Source organism: Spodoptera frugiperda, chromosome 10, assembly GCF_023101765.2.
Source record: "Spodoptera frugiperda isolate SF20-4 chromosome 10, AGI-APGP_CSIRO_Sfru_2.0, whole genome shotgun sequence".
Lineage (NCBI taxonomy): Eukaryota > Metazoa > Arthropoda > Insecta > Lepidoptera > Noctuidae > Spodoptera > Spodoptera frugiperda.
In genome coordinates this window covers 7,979,183-7,998,373 of record NC_064221.1, presented here as the reverse complement: position 1 = coordinate 7,998,373, position 19,191 = coordinate 7,979,183, and the positions used below count along the sequence as shown (strand labels likewise).

The 19,191-nt window shown below is 34.3% G+C and overlaps 1 protein-coding gene across 11 annotated transcripts in view; it reads right to left on the bottom strand.

Moving 5' to 3' along the window:
* The window catches only part of LOC118277469 (microtubule-actin cross-linking factor 1), a 323,764-nt gene that overhangs the window by 228,124 nt on the left and 76,449 nt on the right, over positions 1 to 19,191 (bottom strand). For 4 of the 11 annotated variants that reach the window (XM_050696507.1, XM_050696467.1, XM_050696465.1 and 1 more), the window contains exon 1: positions 3,820 to 3,949. The exons of 3 other annotated variants lie outside the window; for them this stretch is intronic. The gene's annotated coding sequence lies outside the window, so the exon portion shown is untranslated. Of the gene's footprint in view, positions 1 to 3,819; positions 3,950 to 19,191 lie in introns of those variants that run through there. 4 more of the 11 variants (XM_050696509.1, XM_050696510.1, XM_050696506.1 and 1 more) reach the window with 1 other exon arrangement.

The following is a 19,191-nucleotide window of genomic DNA, read 5'->3' as shown; positions in this document are numbered from 1 at the left end:
TTAATATTATTTGTCATACATCTGTTGTCCCTCTTTATGTCTGCCAGCCCTACTGAGTGACAAGCGTCAACATATCCCATTGTCACACCTCTACGCCCGTCGCGTTTCAAATTAACTGAAGCTAATTGTATTTTAATATTTTAACCGATGCACGCTCTGTCATAGTTTTAACTTTCTTACTTACTTCTCTTTCACTAACTTTACCGTTAGTTTTTACATTTCCATCATCCTCTGTTTCCATGTCTTCTCAAACAATATTATTATCAGCACTTTTCACATATTGGTCATAATTAAATTTAAAATTTAACGTATTTCCTAAAGGCGCTATTTATCTAGAACGCTTCTCACATTATGCATTGATTAATTCGAAAAACATCGAGCACGTCCTTGAACATCTTCAAACTTGACATCATTAAATAAACTTAGTGTGTGATGTTTGCTATAAAATTCATCTATATCGTCAGTGTTACGTCAAAAGAGTTCCGCTTGGACATATCTGGGAAATATCTTATCTATCGATAGCATTTCATGTTGTAGCTTTAGTAGGAATTCAATGCCACATTTATTTGTGTATTTATCAATCGAATTTAGATGCACTTTGCATTCGTTGAATTTGATAACAGTTTGCTGTTCTTTTAATTCATAAATTATTATTTTTACTTCATTAATCACTTTATTACATACAAAGTCTAATCTCTTAGCCAGAATTTCTTAAACATGGTTATTATTATCGTCAATCAAAAAATCTTCAATATTTTCATACGAATCGCCATCTTTATTACCATTTCCTTTCTCTCCTACTCCTTTACCTTCACCAGGATATTCAAACCCTTTAGTATCTAAAAGATCTGCGTAGGACGGCAACAAGACTCGAATTCATACTTCATCGGTGTGAAAGGCAAAATCAAGTAGTGGACAGAAATAAACGTTATTACAAACTAGTTGGACAGGTCTCGCCAAATTGAACTGGATTAGCCAATCGGAATTATCTTTATAGTTGATATTAATCTAAGGGAATGTTCTGATTGGTGATTTTTAAATAGAATTTTTTGAATGGAACCAAAGGTACGAAGAGTATTTGATGATTTCTTAAAGTGTATGTCCTGTATACTTTTCGAATTTATCATCCTTTAAAAATGATTTCTTATAATTTGCTTATCAGATATGCATTTCAAAGTAGATTTTATTTACCGCATTTTTGCTTAATTTCACTCGTATTCATATAATCCCTAACTCATAGTATTTTCAATACTTAGAATTTCAATAATTTTTATGGCATCCTAATTCGTTCAATATAACAGTTACTCATTATTTTGCATTTGCCTTCAGGAATTATACTATGATATCATGTTTATCTTTTATTTCCGAATAAATAATACAAGTAAGTATACTTTTTGTATTGCACTGGAATGTAACCTAAAACTTTAGTTTACTATTGTTTAACTGGTTTTCCTTGACTTTGTCCTTGAATTATTTTCCTACATTAACTTATGGTACATACTTCATCTACATTATAAGTTTAAATACGGAATTATTGTAACAAAATACATTTAAAATAACGATGGTATAGGTACATAGCAGTTTCCATGAAAATTAAAAGTAATATTTTATTAACTACATGTATGTAATTAAATACCAACAAATGGTATACATGTTAAAAACCTTTCAAAGATACGTATAATTGTACACATTTTAATTTAATAATTATTTTCGCTTTAATAGTTATCAATTTGACGTTTAAAATTGTGACGTTATTGTTTAAGTACTACAAAATTATGCAGTCGCCTATACAATATTTTATTTTAAACATTCTATTTAATCATAATACATATAAAAAAGATGTAAAAAAGATAACTATATCGCATCCCTACCTCAAAAACGCTAATCGAACGAGTGAATATCAAACTCGATTCGATGTATGGACTTGACATTAGTTTTGACATAAATTGTCGAATGTCAATGTCAATTTCATACATTAAACTTTTCTATAACCTTGTAAGATTAATTTATTGACTGATCTATTATTTAGTAAATCTATGTTGAATAATTACTATACTTCTAACTGACAATTTGAACAAAAATAGGTAACAAACTGTCAACTTTTAGACATAAATACCTAATCACATAACTCACACATAGATGCTAAATAAAACATTATATCATGCAACATAAGGTCGTAAATCCTTTGAATTCGTAGCGTAAGAATTTTGTCATCGCAATGACGAACGAATGACGTTATCTCTGACTCAGGTGTAACTATTAAAAAAAGTTTAGAAACTTGTTTCCTATCTATGTTAAAAAAGGAACAGAATTCAGTTTCGTTTCTTGGAAGACTGACGTCATCAGTACCCTGTACCAATAATATTTAATTATGATAGGATTTTGAAATAAGAACCAAAAATATAAAAAAAAATCTGTATGAGTAGCCAGTAACAACCAGGTACGAAATTAAAAATTAATACCTATGATTTTAAAATATTCTAATTTCAAAAACAATAATTTTATCTGTATTCAACATTTTTTTTTAAATTTCATTGACAGCCCCATCTTTAACATATTCCACAGATAAAAAAAAACGGTTAAGTTTAATTAGTTAATGACTCGATCTATTTGATTACACTAAAATCAAGATTAAAAACCTTTAGACAAGCCACAGAATCTTTTTTTACCGTTCGTTCGTCAGTTTGTAACAAGATTTGATTCATCTAAGCCGAAAATAATAGGACTTCGCAAAAAATAGACGTCCATAGACTGTAGCAGTATTTTTTCATTTAGCTGTTAAACAATGTAAAGGCGTTTGATTGAACAGATGGCTGAATGAAAATGAAATGTTGATTCAGACAGTCCTACACTGTCTTATTATTATTTGTCTATTTAGTTCACGAAGAAAGATAAAGAATTGTTTGATAGCAGTTAATCCAATACATGTTTGTTTACAAACTTTTTTTGACTAGTAAAAAGTTCGGAAGGGCTATAAAGATAATCTTTAAATAAAAAGCCTTATTGCTAGGATATTTTAGTCTAGTTTCGCTTGCAAAGTTACTATAATTTATTTAAAAAACTGTGTTAGTAACTATAACTACACAATAATATTTCATTGTATTCCTTGATATCTGGGATACGTGTATTATTATTAAATACATTATTTTTCCTATTAATATCAAATATTACAATAACACTGACTAATAATTCTAAGCTATTGAGATCATACCATTGTTACCTTAAATAATTATAGCAAATGCAGAAATAATAACGGAAATGCAATAATAACATCCTCAAGATTAACAAGGATTGTTCAATATAACGTAGTAACTAAATATAAATAAATAAATCGCAGCAAAGTTTTTCATATTATTTCACAAAGCATGTTTTTCTGTCTAGCTATCAACAGATGACAAAAAACTGTCAGATCGAATGTCAAAATTGTTACTTATAATGTTATTTATAAATGCCAATTCATCTTAACAAGAATTCAGTTTAAATAGTTCACAAAATATGATAGTCTTAACCGTAACCTACATTTTGGCGGAACGTCATTCACCCAGAAACAAGATTATTTAAAATTTTAAAATGTCGGAGCACAAACAAACCTGGACACATCCATTGTGAACAACACCTTAGACCATAGAATACAATATTCTATACAATAAGTAAATCGATTTCCCGATAATTATTTTGCAATTTACATAACACCGGTTCATGCCACGTTAAAAAAAAAACTTTATAAAGAATACCGAAATCCTCGTTCACCGGTCGTTTTTGAAACGAATTCGAATTTTAAAAACCTCCACAAGAACGTTAGCATTAGCACACACTTACACAGTTGACACGTTTAGTTTATTTTTATTAAAAAAATAGCCCGCGTTTCGTAAAATCCAAGATGGCGGCGGTGAGCGATCGTGCCGCGACGCCGAGCATCGGCCAACTGATCCGGCGGCCACGAAGTGTCAAACTCGCTCTGTTTATCTTTGTGTGTGTGTTGTGGCTACGTGTTCTGTGCCTGTGTGCGGCGAAGGCTTGAATGGATAGGTTCAATACAAACTTGGTAGCAGCCAGCGAACGGCCACAGCCATGTTCCTACGATTTCAACCAAAACCGACTATTTTTAAGACGAAGTTAATTTTAAAGTTTTGGGGATCATTTGAAACGAATTCCGAAAAGAGCGTTTGAAGTCTATAAATTAACGGCTTTACGATGTAAATTGGGGGTTACCGGGAATAATTTATTGGATTAATAAATAAACTGAAAGAAAAACCTGGAAACCATTAATCACAAGTTCAACTTATCCATGGCCGTCAAGTGGCAGTCATCAGTTTCCTCATAATTTAATAAAAAATCAGAACGAAACCACATTAATAAATTATTAATTAATGACTCGAAGTCAATCTGAGTTACAATGAGGAATGTATCATTAATTAACAACGAATAAATCGTAATATCCTCTGCATAAATAGCCGAAAATTAATGACAACGGAATCCGGATACATAGCTTCGCGAATTCAAGGAGATTTACGAGTTGAAGCTAATGAAATGTCATACATACTAACTAGACAAAGTGATTTAATCAAAATGTAAAAAACCAGAAATGACTAGGAGACAAACAATACAAAAAATCTTAATCAACCTAACGACTTCCTGCATAAAATTCCTTTTGCATTGCATCCTCTCCTCACTCGTTCTCTTCATTACTGAAGGTCCATGTCTAGTCTGGTCCATGTGTCACTTAAAGTAGGAGCCTCCTCCAGGCGCTCCTGTTCTCTGCGGTCTTTATAGCTTGTAGAACTGTCAGGCTGGTGAGGATTTTTACAGCATCTAGCCAACTGGTTGGTGAACGATCACGTCTCGCGAGGTCTTTGGATTACATACAGTTACTAAAATTGTCAAAAGGTAGTCAAAGGTGTCTGTCAGGTCATACAAGAAATTCACCAAACATAAAATGTTTAACACCCGGGATTATCCGTAAACTACGTAACTTCAGCCTTAACTTGGGATTTCTTGCAGATGGCAACAGGCCTACCAAAAAAAGATATAAAATTGTCGGAAGTGTTTTACAATTAAGAAACAAGTCAGTATATTTTTTTTATTTTCATTCATGGCCATCCCACTGCAGGGGATAGTTCTCCCTACCCTCAGTATTAAGAAACAAGTACTTATGTTTAAAGTTTTATGCACCAACAATGCATCAAACATAAACTTAATTACGTTAAACATTGAGACCAAAATTGATTACAACATCAGCATCACACAGTTAAGTCTGACTGAATGAATCATTCGCGTAGGTGGCTAAAGCGTTATTACGCTTTGTGGTTTATATTCCATTGACAATTTTAAGTATTGCAACTAAGTCAAGGTTGATTCTTTCTTTATTGTGTACAATGTACAACCTCATTATGTCTGCCCACACATTGCAGATTTAAACTTTATAACCTCTGTTACATAACATTTATGACAACTTTTTGGCTGTTATGTTACGAATGTCTTGTAATAGAACTTAGAAGGCAAGGTTGTGCACTGAATTTTAATTCTAATCTGTTTTAGAACAGAGAATTTTGAATAAAAAAAGCCAACCTACAGATGGTCCAATATTTAAATCTATATTATCTGGTTTTTCAGTTATCGCAAATGCGATTGATTTCGTCTGAGGCCTAAGTATTATTGGAGCTTATTTAATTTTTTTTTTATTAGTGGCATTGCATCTGATAGCAAACCTATCTGCCAATTTTAATAACCGATCTCAATCTACTATAAAGAGTCTTGAGATTTTAGTGTTGCATGCTCGAGTATGTAAGTTTTCCCTAAGTTTTAAATATTGCAACTAAGTCAAGGTTGACTCTCTCGTACGCAACCAACCTCATTGCATCTGCCTACACTGAAGATTTAAGCTTTCATTGATATTATGTAATCTCTTATTGTTAATTATGTTGTCTCATTAGAATTGATACTCGTAGTGAAGTTGTTGAATTACATTTTATTTGAACATATTTAAAGTATAATTTTAAAATGCGTTTTTTTTTAAAAAGGGGATCATCAATGACTTCTCTCACTCTGGGCAAGGCGAGAGAGAGTGCCAAACTCTTCTACTTCTTCAAAGATCTACTTCTGGATCAGGTTTAAAATAAGTTAGATTTTAGTTTCTAGCAATTTTATCAGTCAAACGACTGTCAAGCTCACGCAAAAGACAACCGCATTTTTGCTATTCTTAAATTCCTTGTTATCAAACAAAGTTATTGTTCCTACCATGTTTATAAACATAAACATATAAAACATAATATTTAATAATACTTCGAAAGACCTTCAAGCGTCTATAAAATATTCCAAACACCATAGCCGTTGATAACTAAAAAATAAAACTAAAAAATCTTCGCGTGTCTCGCCTAAAAATATCCAAAATGGATTCCAGGTAAAGCTTGTTGATTGGGTGCTGTTGCTTAAGATAATAAGTTGCTGTCAAAATAAAACGATATGGAAATATTTTTGAATTAGCACAGATAATAATTATGCTAAGGCAACGCCAAGAACAACAGTTTTTTTTTTTCAATTAATTTATTGTTGTGTTTAGACTATTGTCGAACGAGAAATTAGAACGTCATTGTATGAACTTGATGTTACAAATTCGTACAAATTATTTTTTTACTTCACTCGTTCATCTAGTTATACAGGGTGACTTTGAATTCGACGTATTCCTCTCGGGAGGTGATAATATAACTAATTTCCTACAAAATTAGCCCTGAGGTCCTTGGGCGGAAAGTGGCTAGTTTCTGAGATATTCAACATTTTTGGTTTTGGTAAAAAAATCCCGAATTGATTACAAAAACATCAATAAATCAAAAAATACTGGTTGGATTTTAGTAGTTTTAGTTTTAATCAGTTGCTAATACATCAGTTATCATTTATAAATACTAATAATGGCACAAATATCATTCGTTTTAAAATAGCAAGTAATTTCCTATCAAATTTTGTTTTGTGTCACTAATTTGGTCGATAGAAAACTGGATTTATTTAAAAAAATATATATGACACTAAGCGTACAAACTATTAGAAAAACTTCCTTGGTTTAGTAGCTACCCAGAAACATAAAATTATTTACAACATTCTCAAAAATAAATGAATTAATTGATGATAAGTAGAGTGTAAAGAGAAAAGGGCAATTTCAAAAACATCTTTATTTGCAAAAAATTGTTCAAAGTAACCTTCCCTACGACGAATACATGCCCGAACACGCTTCCTTATCTCTATGACGGTCACTCTTGGACTGAATATGCGTCTAATTTCGTCATTATTTTCAAATATGTTTTGGAGAAGAATTTCGATACACGGCCTATTCCGTCTGTATAAACAAGGGACTTTATGTAAAAATCAACCGGCGTTAGGTTCTCGTCATTGTGCATGCCATGTAGTCATGTAGAGGGACCGCCCTGTCAATATAACATTTGGGAACCGAGACATCCTACCATTGCCGCACAGTAGTTCGATAGTGCACTGATCAAACTATCACAATATCCATTATTAACACCAAAAAAGTCAACGAAAATCTAAAAAAGCAAAACCAACAGGATACGGTTTTGATTCAAATGTTTGGATAGGTATCATTAAGATTAATTTATAAGGAATGAGCTAGGATCATTGTTTTAAATTTGAATTTAGAAACAAGATTATGAGTTTATTCGAACACGACGATTGTTTAGTGCACTATCGATCTACTGTGCGGCAATGGTAGGATGTCTCGGTTCCCAAGTGTTATATTGACAGGGCGGTCCCTCTACATGACTACATGGCATGCACAGTAATCAGAACCTAACGCCGGTTGATTTTTACATAAAGTCCCTTGTTTATACAGACGGAATAGGCCGTGTATCGAAATTCTTCTCCAAAACATATTTGAAAATAATGACGAAATTAGACGCATATTCAGTCCAAGAGTGACCGTCATAGAGATAAGGAAGCGTGTTCGGGCATGTATTCGTCGTAGGGAAGGTTACTTTGAACAATTTTTTGCAAATAAAGATGTTTTTGAAATTGCCCTTTTCTCTTTACACTCTACTTATCATCAATTAATTCATTTATTTTTGAGAATGTTGTAAATAATTTTATGTTTCTGGGTAGCTACTAAACCAAGGAAGTTTTTCTAATAGTTTGTACGCTTAGTGTCTTATATTTTTTTTAAATAAATCCAGTTTTCTATCGACCAAATTAGTGACACAAAACAAAATTTGATAGGAAATTACTTGCTATTTTAAAACGAATGATATTTGTGCCATTATTAGTATTTATAAATGATAACTGATGTATTAGCAACTGATTAAAACTAAAACTACTAAAATCCAACCAGTATTTTTTTATTTATTGATGTTTTTGTAATCAATTCGGGATTTTTTACCAAAACCAAAAATGTTGAATATCTCAGAAACTAGCCACTTTCCGCCCAAGGACCTCAGGGCTAATTTTGTAGGAAATTAGTTGTATTATCACCTCCCGAGAGGAATACGTCGAATTCCAAGTCACCCTGTATATCGAATAATATTTATGAACAAACTTAGTGCTTAGGAGTGTTTTATTACTATTAATTGTAACACGTATACGTATATGTGCAGACTACACATTACTTGTTAAAAGTGAGTTTTCCGAAGCTTAATTCAGCCGTGTTACTGAAGATAGGCAGTCGATGTTCCCAAGTGATATCACAAATTACCTGAAACAAGAAAAAAATAATGTTAGCAACATACGACACCAAAACAAAACAATAACATTAAAATAATATAACGACTTTTCGATACACTAGCGACATCTAGCGAATAGAAAACAGAAAGTCCTCATTATGTCATACATACAGCATGTAATTAACAATGCAAGCAATAAAACTATGTACACGTGTTCACAATACATTGTCTCACATCAATAAGTGGCGCTCAAGGAAATGCATAATCTGTAATTATGTATTATGTAATGTAGTAAAGAAGATATTTAAAAAGTGAGATGTCACATGCGGGATGTATGCAAGATACCCGAATGCAACGAAGTTCCTTTGGTTTTGATATAAGTATCTATCTATTATAGGTGGTATAATTAAATAAATTTTCAACATTTATGAGCATTTATCAGTTAAGATAATTGAAATAATTAAAGATTTATATATATATTTTTTTCAAATCGATTCGATAATAATCTAGGCTGAATTATCGGATCACAACATCACTTCCCGCATCTCTAAAAAAAGCAAATCAATAGAGCCGTCGCTGTCACTTTTCGATATTCGAAATTTTAGAACGTGAAAAAAGTATCATGAGGATTTTTCTTGACGCTCTTATAAGCCTAAACCTTTTAATTTCAGATATGCAACGTTAGCAAAATGTTAAAATGCACGTCCTTTCATTTAGGGGAGACTTATAATCCAACAGCGTATTGCCAGATTCTTGTTCAGTGGTTCATAACAGGCAAAACTAGAACTAACAACAACCCAGAATCAAAATACTGAGAAACCAATTTTCCTTACAAACTATAACAGAAACCTATGACCTAAATAAAAACTAGGTCACACACATACATAGGCATAATATTTTCCTTTACAATTATTTCTAATTCAGGTCTTACGCGAAACGTGATTTGCTGATGATGTCACATCGTTCATGGAAGGCCAGATGTCAGGATTCTGAGTCAGAACACAAATAAGAACATTAACGTTGCCAATAACTAAGTGAGTTTTGACATTTGTGGCGCCAGCGGCACCGCCTAGATAAGTTATTTATACGTGTTTCAAGTTTTTAAGTTTAAAATTTTCCTTGTTTTTATGAAATATTATAAAAACGTTGTCCTAATGTTGATTTGACTACATGGTTGAGCAACTGGTTGCTGTCATCGCGTCGCCTATGGACACCCGGAACACTAGAGGCATTACAAGTGCGTTGCCGGCCTTTTGAGAGTTAAGGGTTGTTAAGGAATCGGGGATCGGGAAGGGTAACCTCACTCACACAACTAACTGTTCTCTAACTCCCTATATCTGATGATATTAATAAAGAAATAAATCTTAATTGTAAACAATAAATTAAGGCTCCTTACTGCCTAGATTTATTTGCTAAACAACCTAATTATTTTAAAACAAGGCTGAATAGATAAAGCAGGCTGAATGTCAGGGAAAATAAAAAAGCAACAGATTCAAATATGGAACGAGCTAATGAAGTGATTAATGATTATTACCGCGTACATACTACGTTTGCATGAATCGTTAACTTGGATGTAGGAAACAAATGAATGTGGTAAATTTGTGTCATTAGATAGTGGGAAAGGGGGCTACAATTTATATAAAATGAATAACATTGAAATAAAAATCTAAGAAATCTTATGATTAAGAAACATTATTGGTTTTGAATTAAAACGATACTTTATAATATTATGACAATATAAAAGGCACGATTTTCCTGTTAGAGATCATCGAACAATAACAAATTAATATTCAACATAAATGCACTTTACCGCAATAGGTAACAAACATTAACACCAAAAACAAATGTCGTGAGGAAGGTCAAGTTACAAATGTAATTGAAATGAATTAAATTTAGCTCAAGAAACGCTATTTTCCTTATGTGGCTTACCGAAATTTGTCATATAATTGGCATGTATTAAGCTCATATTTTATACTTTTCAGGGACTCAAATTCAAACAAAGTCGTACTTCATCAATATAAAATATTCAGTTATGCAGGGACTTAACCGCACAATCTAAATTCCGAAGTACCGCATCCATGCACGCCCTTTACTTTATCAATCCAGGAGCGTTTCCCTCGCATATTCAAATATGGAAGAAGTATGCAGCCTAGAATGTCCTCGCAATGTTGCCAGTGCATAAGGTAATGCTTCCCAACTGATTTGTGTAGTCTGTGTTACAAGGTAACTAAATTACCCTTAAAAGGGGGTAATGTAAGAAGGTGCCTATTATAAATACATTGCGTGTATTACTATTCTTAGACGTTTACAATTAAAACCGCAAATATTGAGGTCGATATTGTTGAATGAAATTGTTTACTTAGATTTTTCTGAGTCATTTGTTTTGTTCATTATTTTTTCATATTTTTTTTTAGTTTCACACCTTTTATCCCCGAATGGGATACAATGGTGCACATTATGGCACGTAATGCCACTATACAATGTACACTCACTTTTCACCATTAGGGTTGTAAGTATGTCACATTTCTAGCCTCCGTGCTACTACTGAGAAATTATCAAAAAGAGGCTAGCAATACTTAGCTCGACCAGGGAATCGAACCACGCGCCACTCGGCCAACAAGACAATGTTTTCCATAGTACCTATCTAAACAAAATGACCCTGTAAATATGAGAAAGACTAACTTCCGTACTCAGAGTCATTTAATCGTATTTAACCCTGTCCTTAGCAATCGTTTTTGGAACAAAATCGTTACTAAGGAATAGTTTAAGTAATCATTAAACATCTAAAGAAACATTAAGCATTTGAATCCAAAACTAAGCTACAATCATCATAATACACACTAAGTATACCTCTGTACTTTACGCCCCCAAACTTACGCCACAGGGCTGGTACTTGGCAGGTAAGTAAAGGTATGAGCAAGCACTTGCAATAATAATTAGCGCATGCGTAGGAGTCGTTAGTCAGATAGTGACGCAGCGAGATTGGTAATAGATTCCATAGAGCATAGAGTAAAGCCTTGGGACCGAGCTCTTTCTCTTTGAATTAGGAAGCAGTGTAGGGTTGGCTGGTGAATCTAAATATTGTTGGATGTTTTTTGTGTTGATGATAAGGGGAGTCGTGATTTTTTTCTTCTCTAGGTAATAATGTTTTTTGAATTATTCAGTTGCGGAGTGTAAGAAAATTATTCATGTCCCTGGGACTTCAGTGTTTCGGTGTTTTCATGGTTGTATCTGCAGTAGATTCTGGCTTGTATGTGTGGCTGTTTTTGAAATTCACATGTTATGTAAATTAAAATTATTGACATTATAATAATTATTGTATCGATGCTAGATTCGCGAAAAGACAAAATTCGTGTGTGTTTTTGTTTTTTGGTTGGAATTCAATTATTTTTGCGTCTGAACATTTTCTTCTAAAAGTTTTCTGACAAATATTTATAAAAAGATAAAATAAGCTTATAATAATGTGCTTATGTCGTTTTATTATTTTTTTCTTATTCGCAGCATATGCATACGGTGCAGTACTATAGTTATACTACATGTACCTAATATAAGGAAATGTCATGTAATGTAAATAAGGAAATATCGCAACAAAATCAATTCAGAACATCGAACTTCTTGTCAACGAGATTTGTTAAATACTACACTCGATTTAAATTCTTCAACAACAATTAACTACGCCTTTCACACAATTAATGATTTCTTAAACTATTCCTTAGTAACGATTTTGTTCCGAAAACAATGCTAGGGACTGGGTAAATCAACAATTAAATTACTCTGAGTACGACGGTAAGTTCTTTAAATAAAACAAAATGACACACCAACAACAAGATACATCTGTATCAACAATTCGTCATTGGCAACTGTTTTTGTAAAACGCTAATTACAAATGGATGAATAATAAATATTTATAAGAATTCCATGACATTTGTTGTTAGTTTCGCTCTCTACAACCTTATTCTGTTTAAAATAAAATATAATTATATGACTGACAGAATAAAACATAACCTAGTTATTGTGTGGGAGACCCATGCTTCGGTACGAATGGGTCGGCTCGACAGGAGTGATACCACAGCTTCACCGAAAATCAACGTGAAACAAAGCTTTCGTTGTGTGAGTGAGGTTACCGGAGGTCCAATCCCCCGATTGCTTACCATCAGGTTATCCGTCTGGTCGGTTATCGGTTTATATCTACCATAAAAAGTTCTTAAAATGCAAACAACAAACCCTGTACTTTAAGTTATGCTTGCCATCAAGCAGGCTGTTTGATACGCCAAAACACCTTAATAATTCAAGATGAAAGTTAGTTCCTTTTTGAAGAATATTTCTGGGAACACGAAGTATGATTTCTTACGAGTACACAGAGTACAGAGAACAGGTAACAGAGAACAGAAATAAAGGATCATATTTTTTTAATAATTATTCATGCATTAAGCTTTTGCTAAAGCGACAACCCTAGACAACAGTGTAGGCGATTTCAAAAAGCGGACTGCCTCGACGTTTGTCTACTTGTCTGGCCGGAGACATTATGCGAAATAATCTAGACAAATATTAAGTCTAGATCTAGTCTAGGTCGTGTTTATTATGCTTCCTTTTACGCAACCAGTGAATGTTGATTTGGGATATGTTAGACTTTAAAAGAACAAAGCATTAATGTGTCGTGTGCTTGTAAGATGCGATTTAGTACGAGCCACTAGCCCTAGATAACAGTGTAGGCGATTTCAAAAAGCGGACTGCCTCGACGGTTGTGTACTTGTCTGGCCGGAGACATTATGCGAAATAATCTAGACAAATATTAAGTCTAGATCTAGTCTAGGTCGTGTTTATTATGCTTCCTTTTACGCAACCAGTGAATGTTGAATCTATATATTAATACGTGATGCAAAAATTTTGGACCGCTTTTAACGAAAATTGCGCGGACGTAGGAGCATAAAATTTGGTACATTTATAGTTTATGTGTAGGAGAAGAGCAGAACGCTAATATTTTTCAAAAATAATGCTCATAAAGTACATTAAATCAATAAATAAAACATTACACACACATGCATAGTATCTGATCGTATTTGACAAAACGTCAAAATCGATAGACATTGCGATGATATTCTCACGTCTCATATGAAAAGAGTTTTATAAAAGAGTTTCTTTGAGTTTGAGTTAAATAAAAATTATCCTTGAACGTATGTTAAGTGGTATTGTAAATTAAATCTATATGGTTGAATTTCGACCACTAGGCGACCACTAGTTAGGATAATTATGTAAGACTTTAAAAGAACAAAGCATTAATGTGTCGTGTGCTTGTAAGATGCGATTTAGTACGAGCCACTAGCAGCTTAAGTTAAGTTACAGAATTAACTGAAAGAATTCTTTGCACTTCATAATTTAAGCCTCCATTATCTTCAGCCAGCAGCTTCGCTCGCGTTCCCATGGGATAAAAGATCCTATCGCCCAAGCCGGCTCATACCCTATTTGTATACCAAATTTCATCAAAATCCGTTCAATAAGCTGAAACCAGCGTGATTGACGGACAAACATCTAAATGAACAAACTTTCACATTTATAATTTAGTGTGATGTCATCATCATAGATGTATTTTGTACGACCTCATTGACATTTGACAGCACCTGGCACTTAGTAATAAAAAAAAAACGCTCACCAAAATTTTTTACCCAAATAAACAGTCGCGCCCATGGGCCCTGGCAGCGCTTAACAGTTATTATAAAGACTCTACTACATCAACAAGACTAAACTAAAATCAGGTGTCTTTGGCCTTTAAAGAAAGAAGGAAGTGTCAGATTCTTACTGACTAAAAACCACCCCGTTCCAACTCCTGCTTTTCTTCAGGTAACCTGCAGCTACGGTTGTTTGACCCAAACTTTTAGACCAATGAAAAACGAATATACCTATACGCTTTGTTCTGGCTTCCTATTGGCTATAGAATTTGGGTCAAAATTACCCCAGCGGGTTATAGTAGACCGAACTTATCGGTACCTTAAAATACTTGCCTCCGTCTACCATTTACTTTCTTACCCTTATATTATATTTATAAACAACCATAATCAACACAATTAATCAAAAACAATTCCATGTCCAACACAGGTCTGGATCATAAATCTTACATTAGCATAGCAGGCATCGAACCTGCACCCAACCGGCGCACTTTCGCTAACCACGCCTGCGCAATTACATTGCTATTTATATATTAATAGATTGTCATTTTGTTTTTTATTGTGGAGTTACTTTTTCTCTCTTAAGGTCTCAGCACACATATGGGATCGGAAAGGGATCGTAACCGTAACGCCTTTCGCCTCGCTGTCAACCAGGCGTCAACCTACCGTATGCACGTAACGAAAGCGTATCAGCAGCGCCTGTACGTCAACTCGGCTACGGCTAGGCGACACCGACTAGACTAATACGATAGTTAGTCGGTACGGAGAGACGTAAGCGCGGGGACGGAGAAACGTAAGCGCGGGGACGATGAGCCGTAAGCGCGGGAATTCAAGTTCGGAGCCTGTTCCGAGGCGAGGCGATTACGTTATTATTCCGATTAGTGTGCGTTGCAGTAGGGAGTTTAATACAAACCATTCTGAACGGCTCGAGGCGATACGGTGACCCTTATGCTGGGGAATATGCCTATGCTCTCTTATGCTTCGAAAACAAATGAAGAAAGTCAAAGTCAAAATCATTTATTTCAAATAGACCAGGAAGGCACTTTTGAACGTCAAAGCAAATATAATAATATTAATAACGTCTGTCTGTCAGTCAGTCCTCTAGTTGCTCTATTTGCTTGTTCCAAAGTGTAGATTCCTATGGAGAAGAACGAGCAAGATTCTCCATAGGTTACTCTTTTTCAATCAGATTTACAATACAATTCTTGGTTACATTGTTACGACGATTATGAATTTTAAATGTTCGTACAAATAACAATTATCGCCATAATCAATGGCTTATTCCATTAGTGTGGCCGCAGCATCATAAAGTCTTTTATGAACATCAACGGCCCATGACAGTCCATTGCTGGAGTATCAGCTACCATCATCGGGTCTCCTCTACATAAGAGGGTTTGCTATAGTCTTCAAGCTTGACAGACGAGTTAGAAACGCAGTTTAAAACGTTCAGGTTTATCAGAAACCACTTCTCTGCTCAGCTTCTATTGATCGTAGCATTTTATTGCTATAGAATATCTATCACGAATTTCGAAAAACCTATGCCAAATTATCTAGCGAGATCTACACAGGTGACTAAAAACATCACCAGCGCCCCTAGCGGCGAACTCAGCATATAATTTCTCATTCAATCAACATTAGAGGTCATTCACACCATTTCTATTTGCGAATGTTAGCACTTCTAGTATTTTATGATTCCCGTAAACTGAACTAAGGTGAAATACACGTGCTAAGCCATATTAGACCTTACCACATTGGTTTAGGGTATGTTGGATGTTTTATGGTATTATTAGTATTAGTGCTGTATAAGGCATGGGTAAGGATAACATAAATGATTCGGTTTCCTGTAACTAATAGGGATCGCAATAATTTATGAGCAAGTTAGGGTTTATGGTTAAAACAATACGATCTTGGTACTATGATCATGGGTTACTAGCTTCTGCCAATGGCTTCGCCCGTGTTCCCGTGGAATAAAAATCCTATCACTCAAGTCAGCTCATACTCTGTCTGTGTACCAAATTTCATCAAAATCTGGTCAGTAGTTTCAGCGTGATTGACGGACAAACATACAAAACTAACAAACTTTCACATTTATAGTGTGATGAAACGAAATGGTTACTTGAGACACAATTATTTTAAGCTTGATTCAAGTTTTACTCCAAAACCTCTTAACGTTATTTTCTATAACATCTGCTTTATGATACAATAATGAATCGTTAAACGTGTTACTATACTATGCGCAATAACAATTAACGAGAACAACCGGACCAATTTCACTATTTCTTTGTTATTGTTGAATGAATGTACGAAAAAAATAACAAATTTACGCAGCAAAAGTATGCAAGGCGAAACAACTTTGGTGTGCCATAAGAAGCTTGTATCAGTTTCAAATAAAAATCTTCTAACAAATATCCATTAGGTATATCTTAAAGAAATCCTTTAAATATGTTCATCCCATAAATCCTACCCATTGATCTAGAACCATTTATCTCTAGTTTATAATGAAACGAGCCAATACATGCCAAATTACATGCAAAATGACAATAAACCACGTCGCCATATACGGACACTTGGAAAACACTCAACACTTGATAACACACACTATGTATGTTAATGCAGAAGGTTAAACTATTGATTGGAAGTGAATTTAGTGATTTTGTTTGAAGAAAACTGAATTATTTATAGGCAAAAATGCTTTTGCATGTAAAGATTTTCTTGAAGTCTTTATTTTCCCAGGTTATATTATTATCTAGATTAGCCAGAATAATATGTCCAGTATTGATAAAGGGAATTGATAAACCATAAGCAAATTCATAAGGTTCTAATCCTATGATATGCCCATGATCATACATCTGGAGTCCAAAGGTATCTATGGCCGGCCTCATCTAGTTATTTAAAAGATTGACGTGTAAAAGTGTTATTTTATAACCTATTTGCAAAATAAATATCATTTATCATTTATCATTTATCATTTATCTTTAATATTATTGTAATCAACTTTGACTAATTAAAAGTTTTTTTTTTACTACAATTCATGTTCCTTTGGTCAGTAATATAATAAGTTCTTGGGGATTCGATTAATGTATTAATCAATAAGTCACAATTAATGCACACCATTATACCACTTATAACATATCTGGGGCAACCCCTCCATTATAAATCACATGCACCTCTTCCTTCCCTACCCAAGTAATGGACCTTCTGCCCCACCCCTACCACACGAACAAGCTCATTAAAGAAAACTGCACCATATTCGGTGTCGGCGGATCATTGTCGATCGCGCCTACGGGTATCCTACGCACTCCATAATAGTATCGCCAACATTCCTCAGGACTTAGTGACAGATAGGCCTAATGGGACTATGGGCCTATTAGCATATTTGTCAGACCTTGGGTAGGTACTACCGTCTGAAGGAGGAAGGAAGTCGAGGGTGGGAAGTTGTAGTAGCTTTAAGTGGGTGAATGGAGGTGTAGTTTGATGGCAAAAAAAATGTGAACAGAGAGAGGTATTTAACAGAGAAGGCGGTGGTCCTCTCTGATAAATAAATCTTTTAAACTACGTTTTTAAATGACGAAGAGTCCCATAGTCCAGGAGTGGATCATCATAGGCTCTAGACAAATGTTGCAGACATTAGTTAGGCAATTTTTGTCTTTGTGAAAAAATATTTTTGTATTGGGTAGTCCATTTATCAAGGAAGGTTATAGGCTAAAAAGTATCACGCTACGATCAATAGGAGCCGAGCAAAGTGAGTAAAACCGCGCTGAAGTAGCTAAGTGTTGTAATAGATCGCATAGTAACAAGACGGTCAGACGTCAGACTTCTACTAATCATTGAGCATTTTTCCTAGCTCCAATTTTGCCAATACTGCTAGCTTGAAAACAAAACGGTAAATAATGCTTTTCTATTCGTAAGTCTCCAAATAGCATCCAAAACCAAAAAAAAAACATCTATTGCTCAACAATTGTGCTAAACTCGCAAAAGTGAGAACATTATTTAACTTCCATCTTTCGGAGGATAAAAAGGCTTTGATTATGTCATTTTTAATGCTACGTGACAAAATGGAAGCTTGTCATAAATCAATTTTCCAAAAATAGTCAATACTGATAAGTTGTTTAGGAAGATGATCTGATTTACATTTGAGTTTGTGCCTAAATTAGTAGATTTGCTTGTAACTAACTAAGATAGGAGTTTTACAGTGTCGTGGGATGGTCGTAATATCAATGATTTATGAGCTTTGCTGTTGTTGAGGTATTTGTGACTTTAAGGACAATAATTTGATTAACACGTTAACCGCCACGTCAGTCACTAGTGACCGACGCTTAGCGGATGATTTCCCTCAAACAGTTATCTTTCAGGAGATATACATGCTTTAAATTGTGACTAAATATTTATTCTTTTTCTCGTATTAGGAAAGATATCTAAGACATAACCATTCATAATTTTGTCCAAACCATGAGGATTGAGGCGTGACACTAGTCAAAACATGTTTCGGTTACGTGGACTTGATCACCATACACCATCCCGTTGGTTAGATGCTGAAAAAAACCTGACCAGCCTGACAGTTCGCAGAGGACAGGAAGAGAGAGAGAGAGATTGCAGAGCTTGGAGGGTCGTACATCAAGTGACGCGTGCACCAGACTAGCAAAAGGTCTCCTGCATGAGAAAATGTATGCCATAGTTCTCACAATCGGCAGGTGGTTGTAGAATACAATTAGGTCACAGAAAATCTAGAAGATACTCCCTCGGTAGCTAGTCGCAATTTAAGGACATATTTTAATCCCCTGCAGGACTAAAAATTTCAAAGACTACAAACTGTCTTCACCTAGCAATTTTGTATTTACCAAAACCGTATCTCAGAACGCACCCTGACGCCA